We start from the raw sequence: 7,795 nt of genomic DNA, 5'->3' as shown, positions 1-7,795 counted from the left end.
GGCCACTGTCACACATTTAGGCCCAGGCACCCAGGCAGAGGAGAGAGGTCCTGTAACAGAGAATCTGGCCTTATGTCAGCTCAGAATCTGTCTTCATGTCATAGCAGAGAATCAGGCTTCACGTCACCCACCACTGGAACAGGCCACTGTCACACATTTAGGCCCAGGCACCCAGGCAGAGGAGAGAGGTCCCGTAACAGAGAATCTGGCCTTATGTCAGCGCAGAATCTGTCTTCATGTCATAGCAGAGAATCAGGCTTCACGTCACCCACCACTGGAACAGGCCACTGTCACACATTTAGGCCCAGGCACCCAGGCAGAGGAGAGAGGTCCCGTAACAGAGAATCTGACCTTATGTCAGCGCAGAATCTGTCTTCATGTCATAGCAGAGAATCAGGCTTCACGTCACCCACCACTAGAACAGGCCACTGTCACACATTTAGGCCCAGGCACCCAGGCAGAGGAGAGAGGTCCCGTAAAAGAGAATCTGGCCTTATGTCAGCGCAGAATCTGTCTTCATGTCATAGCAGAGAATCAGGCTTCACGTCACCCACCACTGGAACAGGCCACTGTCACACATTTAGGCCCAGGCACCCAGGCAGAGGAGAGAGGTCCCGTAACAGAGAATCTGGCCTTATGTCAGCGCAGAATCTGTCTTCATGTCATAGCAGAGAATCAGGCTTCACGTCACCCACCACTGGAACAGGCCACTGTCACACATTTAGGCCCCGGCACCCAGACAGAGGAGAGGTTCATTCAACTTTGGGTTGCCCCGCAATATAATGTTAAAATGAAATTAAAAATAGTATTGAATGAGGAAGTGCCCTGGAGTAGAATAATATATTGTTAAGGGGAGGTAGTTAATATCTAATCTGCACAAGGGATGGACAGGTCCTGTGGGATCCATGCCTGGTTTATTTTTATGAACGTCAGCTTGTCCACATTGGCTGTAGACAGGCGGCTGCGTTTGTCTGTAATGACGCCCCCTGCCATGCTGAATACACGTTCAGACAAAACGCTGGCCGCCGGGCAGGCCAGCACCTCCAAGGCATAAAAGGCTAGCTCTGGCCACGTGGACAATTTGGAGACCCAGAAGTTGAATGGGGCCGAACCATCAGTCAGTACGTGGAGGGGTGTGCACAGGTACTGTTCCACCATGTTAGTGAAATGTTGCCTCCTGCTAACACGTTCCATATCAGGTGGTGGTGCAGTTAGCTGTGGCGTGGTGACAAAACTTTTCCACATCTCTGCCATGCTAACCCTGCCCTCAGAGGAGCTGGGCGTGACACAGCTGCGTTGGCGACCTCTTGCTCCTCCTCTGCCTTCGCCTTGGGCTTCCACTGGTTCCCCTGTGACATTTGGGAATGCTCTCAGTAGCGCGTCTACCAACGTGCGCTTGTACTCGCGCATCTTCCTATCACGCTCCAGTGTAGGAAGTAAGGTGTGCACATTGTCTTTGTACCGGGGATCCAGCAGGGTGGCAACCCAGTAGTCCGCACACGTTAAAATGTGGGCAACTCTGCTGTCGTTGCGCAGGCACTGCAGCATGTAGTCGCTCATGTGTGCCAGGCTGCCCAGAGGTAAGGACAAGCTGTCCTCTGTGGGAGGCGTATCGTCATCGTCCTGTGTTTCCCCCCAGCCACGCACCAGTGATGGGCCCGAGCTGCTTTGGGTGCCACCCCGCTGTGAACATGCTTCATCCTCATCCTCCTCCACCTCCTCCTCATCCTCGTCCTCCTCGTCCTCTAGTAGTGGGCCCTGTCTGGCCACATTTGTACCTGGCCTCTGGTGTTGCAAAAAACCTCCCTCTGAGTCACTTCGAAGAGACTGGCCCCTCTGAGTCACTTCGAAGAGACTGGGCCACCTCCACTTCCATCATCACCCTAAGTGTTTTCTCAAGGAGACATAGAAGTGGTATTGTAACGCTGATAACGGCGTCATCGCCACTGGCCATGTTGGTGGAGTACTCGAAACAACGCAACAGGGCACACAGGTCTCGCATGGAGGCCCAGTCATTGGTGGTGAAGTGTGTCTGATCCACAGTGCGACTGACCCGTGCATGCTGCAGCTGAAACTCCACTATGGCCTGCTGCTGCTCGCACAGTCTGTCCAGCATATGCAAGGTGGAGTTCCACCTGGTGGGTACGTCGCATATGAGGCGGTGAGTGGGAAGGCCGAAGTTACGCTGTAGCGCAGACAGGCGAGCAGCGGCAGGGTGTGAACGCCGGAAGCACGAACAGACGGCCCGCACTTTATGCAGCAGCTCTGACATGTCGGGGTAGTTGCGAATGAACTTCTGCACCACCAAATTCAGCACATGCGCCAGGCAAGGGATGTGCGTCAAACCGGCTAGTCCCAGAGCTGCAACGAGATTTCGCCCATTATCGCACACCACCAGGCCGGGCTTGAGGCTCACCGGCAGCAACCACTCGTCGGTCTGTTGTTCTATACCCCGTCACAACTCCTGTGCGGTGTGGGGCCTGTCCCCCAAACATATGAGTTTCAGAATGGCCTGCTGACGTTTACCCCGGGCTGTGCTGAAGTTGGTGGTAAAGGTGTGTGGCTGACTGGATGAGCAGGTGGAAGAAGAGGAGGAGGAAGCTGAGTAGGAGGAGGAGGAGACAGGAGGCAAAGAATGTTGCCCTGCGATCCTTGGCGGCGGAAGGACGTGCGCCAAACAGCTCTCCGCCTGGGGCCCAGCCGCCACTACATTTACCCAGTGTGCAGTTAGGGAGATATAGCGTCCCTGGCCGTGCTTACTGGTCCACGCATCTGTGGTTAGGTGGACCTTGCCACAGATGGCGTTGCGCAGTGCACACTTGATTTTATCGGACACTTGTTTGTGCAGGGAAGGCACGGCTCTCTTGGAGAAGTAGTGGCGGCTGGGAACAACATACTGTGGGACAGCAAGTGACATGAGCTGTTTGAAGCTGTGTATGTCCACCAGCCTCTTCCTCCGAACTCTGAAAGTCAGTGGCACGACCTTCATTCCATGTGGGGTCTAGGACCTCATCGTCCCCTGCATCGTCTTCCACCCAGTCTTAATCCCTGACCTCCTGTTCAGTCTGCACACTGCAGAAAGACGCAGCAGTTGGCACCTGTGTTTCGTCATCATCAGAGACTTGCTGAGGTGGTATTCCCATGTCCTCATCATCAGGAAACATAAGTGGTTGTGCGTTAGTGCATTCTATCTCTTCCACCCCTGGTGAAGAGCTAGGTGGATGCCCTTGGGAAACCCTGGCAGCAGAGTCTTCAAACAGCATAAGAGACTGCTGCATAACTTGAGGCTCAGACAGTTTCCCTGATATGCATGGGGGTGATGTGACAGACTGATGGGCTTGGTTTTCATGCGCCATCTGTGCGCTTTCTGCAGAAGACTGGGTGGGAGATAATGTGAACGTGCTGGATGCACTGTCGGCCACCCAATTGACTAATGCCTGTACCTGCTCAGGCCTTACCATCCTTAGAACGGCATTGGGCCCCACCAAATATCCCTGTAAATTCTGGCGGCTACTGGGACCTGAGGTAGTTGGTACACTAGGACGTGTGGCTGTGGCAGAACGGCCACGTCCTCTCCCAGCACCAGAGGGTCCACTAACACCACCACGACCATGTCCACGTCTGCGTCCCTTATTAGATGTTTTCCTCATTGTTCCCGTTCACCACAATTTTGAGAATGGCAAATTTGGGAATAGTTTTTCAACCCAGAACAAAAAGTGTGCTTTTACGGTCACTACAAATAACTTGACCAGCTAAAACAGTACAGATTTGGTTGAATAGAAATGTGAGGCCTGTTTTTTTTTTGCGCTGTGTGACAGGTGTAGGTTTAATCACAGAATTAGACTTCTATCTGCACGGTAGCGTGTGTCTTAGGTTTTTCTGAATGACACTATCAGCACCTTCAATGTAAGATATCCTTTTTGGGATAGATTTCAAGTAGGCCTCATATACCAGAAACTAGTTATTTTGAGAATGGCAAATTTGGGAATAGTTTTTCAACCCAGAACAAAAAGTCTGCTTTTACGGTCACTACAAATAACTTGACCAGCTAAAACAGTACAGATTTGGTTGAATAGAAATGTGAGGCCTGTTTTTTTTTTGCGCTGTGTGACAGGTATAGGTTTAATCACAGAATCAGACTTCTATCTGCACGGTAGCGTGTGTCTTAGGTTTTTCTGAATGACACTATCAGCACCTTCAATGTAAGATATCCTTTTTGGGATAGATTTCAAGTACGCCTCATATACCAGAAACTAGTTATTTTGAGAATGGCAAATTTGGGAATAGTTTTTCAACCCAGAACAAAAAGTGTGCTTTTACGGTCACTACAAATAACTTGACCAGCTAAAACAGTTCAGATTTGGTTGAATAGAAATGTGAGGCCTGTTTTTTTTTGCGCTGAGTGACAGGTATAGGTTTAATCACAGAATCAGACTTCTATCTGCACGGTAGCGTGTGTCTTAGGTTTTTCTGAATGGAACTATCAGCACCTTCAATGTAAGATATCCTTTTTGGGATAGATTTCAAGTAGGCCTCAAATATCAGAAACTAGTTATTTTGAGAATGGCAAATTTGGGAATAGTTTTTCAACACAGAAAAAAAAATGTGCTTTTACAGTCACTACAAATAACTTGACCAGCTAAAACAGTACAGATTTGGTTGAATAGAGATGTGAGGCCTGTTTTTTTTTGCGCTGTGTGACAGGTATAGGTTTAATCACAGAATCAGACTTCTATCAGCACGGTAGCGTGTGTCTTAGGTTTTTCTGAATGACACTATTCAGCACCTTCAATGTAAGATATCCTTTTTGGGATAGATTTCAAGTAGGCCTCAAATACCAGAAACTAGTTATTTTGAGAATGGCAAATTTGGGAATAGTTTTTCAACCCAGAAAAAAAAATGTGCTTTTACGGTCACTACAAATAACTTGACCAGCTAAAACAGTACAGATTTGGTTGAATAGAAATGTGAGGCCTGTTTTTTTTTGCGCTGTGTGACAGGTATAGGTTTAATCACAGAATCAGACTTCTATCTGCACGGTAGCGTGTGTCTTAGGTTTTTCTGAATGACACTATCAGCACCTTCAATGTAAGATATCCTTTTTGGGATAGATTTCAAGTAGGCCTCAAATACCAGAAACTAGTTATTTTGAGAATGGCAAATTTGGGAATAGTTTTTCAACCCAGAAAAAAAAAAGTGCTTTTACGGTCACTACAAATAACTTGACCAGCTAAAACAGTACAGATTTGGTTGAATAGAAATGTGAGGCCTGTTTTTTTTTGCGCTGTGTGACAGGTATAGGTTTAATCACAGAATCAGACTTCTATCTGCACGGTAGCGTGTGTCTTAGGTTTTTCTGAATGACACTATCAGCACCTTCAATGTAAGATATCCTTTTTGGGATAGATTTCAAGTAGGCCTCAAATACCAGAAACTAGTTATTTTGAGAATGGCAAATTTGGGAATAGTTTTTTAACCCAGAAAAGAAAATGTGCTTTTACGGTCACTACAAATAACTTGACCAGCTAAAACAGTACATATTTGGTTGAATAGAGATGTGAGGCCTGTTTTTTTTTGCGCTGTGTGACAGGTATAGGTTTAATCACAGAATCAGACTTCTATCAGCACGGTAGCGTGTGTCTTAGGTTTTTCTGAATGACACTATCAGCACCTTCAATGTAAGATATCCTTTTTGGGATAGATTTCAAGTAGGCCTCAAATACCAGAAACTAGTTATTTTGAGAATGGCAAATTTGGGAATAGTTTTTCAACCCAGAAAAAAAAATGTGCTTTTACGGTCACTACAAATAACTTGACCAGCTAAAACAGTACAGATTTGGTTGAATAGAGATGTGAGGCCTGTTTTTTTTTGCGCTGTGTGACAGGTATAGGTTTAATCACAGAATCAGACTTCTATCTGCACGGTAGCGTGTGTCTTAGGTTTTTCTGAATGACACTATCAGCACCTTCAATGTAAGATATCCTTTTTGGGATATATTTCAAGTAGGCCTTATATACCAGAAACTAGTTATTTTGAGAATGGCAAATTTGGGAATAGTTTTTCAACCCAGAACAAAAAGTGTGCTTTTACAGTCACTACAAATAACTTGACCAGCTAAAACAGTACAGATTTGGTTGAATAGAAATGTCAGGTCTATTTTTTAGGCGCTGGGTGACAGGCTCAACTTGCCCCTGATGTAGTATATGGCCAAAAAATAACCACACTGTTGATGGTTAAATGCACTTGGGTGACACAGGCTCAGCCTGCACCAGATGTAGTATATGGCCAAAAAATAATCAGACTGTTGATGGTTAAATGCACTTCGGTGACACAGGCTCAGCCTGCAGCTGATGTAGTATATGGCCAAAAAATAACCAGACTGTTGATGGTTAAATGCACTTCGGTGACACAGGCTCAGCCTGCAGCTGATGTAGGATATAGCACAAAATAACCACACTATTGATGGTTAAATACACTTGGTGATAGCTTGTGCTGGCGCACCACAAGTCACAAAATGGCCGCCGATCACCCCAGAAAAAAAGTGATCTAAAAACGCTCTGGGCAGCCTCAAAAAAGTGAGCAAGTCAATATTAGCACTTCAATGATCCACAGCTGCAGATCGATCACAGAATGAAGTCTTTTGGAGGAGTTAATCTGCCTAATCTCGCCCTTACGTCGCAGCTGCAACCTCTCCCTATGCTTCAATCAGCAGAGTGACGTGCAGCGCAACGTGACCCAAGCTTATATAGAGGCTGGGTCACATGCTGCACTGGCCAATCACAGCCATGCCAATAGTAGGCAAGGCTGTGATGGCCTCTTGGGGCAAGTAGTATGATGCTTGTTGATTGGCTGCTTTGCAGCCTTTCAAAAAGCGCCAAAAAGCGCCGAACACCGAACCCGAACCCGGACTTTTACGAAAATGTTCGGGTTCGGGTCCGTGTCACGGACACCCCAAAATTCGGTACGAACCCGAACTATACAGTTCGGGTTCGCTCATCCCTACTTCCGACCCCACCTCTCAACTAAGGCTACTTTCACACTAGCGTTCGGAGCGGATCCGTCTGATGTTTCATCAGACGGATCCGCTCCGATAATGCAGACGTTCGCATCCGTTCAGAATGGATGCGTCTGCATTAAAACTTAGAAAATTTTCTAAATTTGAAAGTTGTCTGAGCGGATCCGTTCAGACTTTACATTGAAAGTCAATGGGGAACGGATCCGCTTGAAGATTGAGCCATATTGTGTCATCTTCAAGCGGATCCGTCCCCATTGACTTCCATTATAAGTCTGGACGGATCCGCTCGCCTCCGCACGGCCAGGCGGACACCCGAACGCTGCAAGCAGCGTTCGGGTGTCCGCTCACTGAGCGGAGCGGAGGCTGAACGCTGGCAGGCGGATGCATTCTCAGTGGATCCGCCTCCACTGAGAATGCATTGGGGCCAGACGGATGCGTTCGGGACCGCTCGTGAGCCCCTTCAAACGGTGCGCACGAGCGGACACCCGAACGCTAGTGTGAAAGTAGCCTAAGATTGCCCTTACCAAAGTCACCAATGACCTACTAACAACCAAACCCAAAAAACATTACTCTCTCCTTCTCCTTGACCTGTCCTCTGCCTTTGACACTGTCGACCACTCTCTTATGTTACAAACTCTCTCAACTCACTGACCTGGCCCTCTCCTGGATCACATACCTCACAGACCAGATATTTAGCGTCTCCAACTCTCACACCACCTCCTCGTCTCACTCCCTCTCTGTTGGTGTCCGGCAAGGCTCTGTCTTAGAACCCCTGCTCT

This window comes from Bufo bufo, chromosome 8, assembly GCF_905171765.1.
Source record: "Bufo bufo chromosome 8, aBufBuf1.1, whole genome shotgun sequence".
In the NCBI taxonomy this organism is placed as follows: domain Eukaryota; kingdom Metazoa; phylum Chordata; class Amphibia; order Anura; family Bufonidae; genus Bufo; species Bufo bufo.
The sequence above is the reverse complement of the archived record's forward strand: the minus strand, read 5'-3'. Positions refer to the sequence as shown.